Consider the following 2288-nt stretch of genomic DNA (forward strand, 5'->3'; position numbering starts at 1 on the left):
TCCAGCGGTTTTCCTTGCCTGCCAGCAAGAACGACTGCGGTGTCTCTTAGATCTCCTTCAGCTCGCTTCTCATCGGCGCGCGGGGCTCGTTCGGGGAAAAAGCCGGCTAGCAGGTGTGGACGCCATTGTAGGCACAGGCACAGTTCCGTCGTCTGATACTGCAAGCGCAGGAGCGTGCGTGACCCAACTGCTGTGTCTAGGGCTTTCCGTAGAGAAAACGGGACCGGGCAAAACTTGTTCTCCTAAGAAACTATTCTACCTCATTTATCGTACTTGTGGGGAACTCTGTAGGGCCATTTACGTGGCGTTTCCTATTTGTAGCAACGCGATCGGATTGAATCAAACCGACTTTGTGGCAGAGACCAGCCTCCCTCTTTTAAGGAGTGCTCTTTTTTAATGCCTCGCTTGAAAACCACCAGTTGTGCCCAGGTGGTTGGGAGAAACTTGCTGGGTTATGCAAACCTCAGCCGTAGTCGGCAAAGGTCAAGCTGTGAAACCCTCAGTAAAACCACGTCCCGAACGGAAGCATCGCCCCGGTCCCTTCTGTTCATGCTGTGCCCAAGACATTTGCCGTTTGCCTCGGACGTTGCGGAGTCGAGTGCTGCGGGGCTTAGTCTCATCGGGTTAAAGCCACGGATGGCTCTCACCCAGAATTTGGGGACGCTGTCCAATGTGAGATGCTTTTAAATGCAACTGGAACCTGTTCTTACCCGTCTCGTCGGGGGGAAAAAGCCTTGACGGCCGATCTCGATTCGATACTCCCGAATGCTGCCGCAAGCTGGGCTAGCGGCAGACTGGATCATTCTTTAACTGGCCGGGCTTTGCTTTGCCAATGCCACTTTGCATTATCCGAGTGCTTTGCGATCTTTAATGTGTTTATCCGCATGCTGCCTGGGCGAGAGGGAAGCTCTGTTATCCCAACTGGACGGTAATTTGGTTGCCGGAGTTTGACCCACGGCTGTGCAAGCTGTTAAATCTGGCTCTGCGGAGGCTGCCTTCTTGGGGCAAGAAATACTTAAAATTGGGGAAATGAGTATTGGTGTTAACCCAGACTGAAAAGTAAAACCACCCCCAAACCTGCACGTACCGGTACCACCCTGGGCAGGAGGAGGAGGAGGTGGTAGCAGCCTCCTGAAAACCGCGGTTTAGAGCTTGCAAGGGATGAGGCGCAGCGGAGACCCTCGGAAACGTAGCAAAACCCGTGGCAGGGTGCCCGTGAAACACGGGGACGCTGCCGCCAGCAGGAGGGGGCCGGCCACAGACCCGCCCTCCTCCTCCTGCGGGTCCCAAGGACCTGCGTGGGCGACGGTACCGGAGCCTCAGGAGCACGCCGCACCGTGGCACATTGCACGAAACAGTCACCAAATTTCACGACTGGCCCGTGCCCACTGAGGAGAGGGGCTGGGACACAAAGTGTAGAATTACAAGAGTAATTATTGCAATGTTTTGTAATTGTAGAATTATTTTATTATAGATTATTCTTGTATTTCTAGAATGATTGTCTTATTATGGAATATTCCTCTAATTCTAGAATGATTGTCATCTTATATTCTTGTAATTCTAGAATTAGGTGTTATTCTTGTAGAATTATGTATTACTCTTGCAATTCTAGAATTATTTTCTTCTTATGCATTATTCTTGCAAATCTAGAATAAATTTATTCTTGCCGTCCTATAATCAATTTCTTGCAATCCTGGAATCCTAGAATCACAGAACGGTTTGGGTTGGAAGGGACCTCTAAAGGCCATCTAGTCCAACCCCCCTGCCATGGGCAGGGACATCTTCAACTAGATCAGGTTGCTCAGAGCCCCGTCCAGCCTGACCTGGAACGTTTCCAGGGATGGGGCATCCACCACCTCCCTGGGCAACCTGGGCCAGTGCTTCACCACCCTCAGTGTAAACAATTTCTCCCTTAGATCTAGTCTTATTCTTGCCATTCTTACTCTTTTATCTAGTCTTACTTCTTATTCTTGCCATTCTGAAGTTATCTTATTGATAGCTTTTTGTATGGGAATATTTTGCTGCCAGCTCTGCACGTACCGCTGGGGTTTTTTTAAATCCCATCTGTGCACGCTGGGCTGCCATTACCTCTGAAGCGAATGTCATCCCCGTTTGAGTCCCCATCCCTGGAGGTATTTAAAAGACGGGTAGATGCGGCGCTGAGGGACGAGGTTTAGTGGGCCTGGGGGTGTTGGGTCGACGGTTGGACTCGATGATCTTGGAGGTCTCTTCCAACCTTAATGATTCTATGATTCTATGATTAAGGTCTCTTCCAACCTTAATGATTC

The sequence above is a fragment of the Pygoscelis adeliae genome, unplaced genomic scaffold (genome assembly GCF_000699105.1).
Source record: "Pygoscelis adeliae isolate BGI_AS28 unplaced genomic scaffold, ASM69910v1 Scaffold43, whole genome shotgun sequence".
In the NCBI taxonomy this organism is placed as follows: Eukaryota; Metazoa; Chordata; class Aves; order Sphenisciformes; family Spheniscidae; genus Pygoscelis; species Pygoscelis adeliae.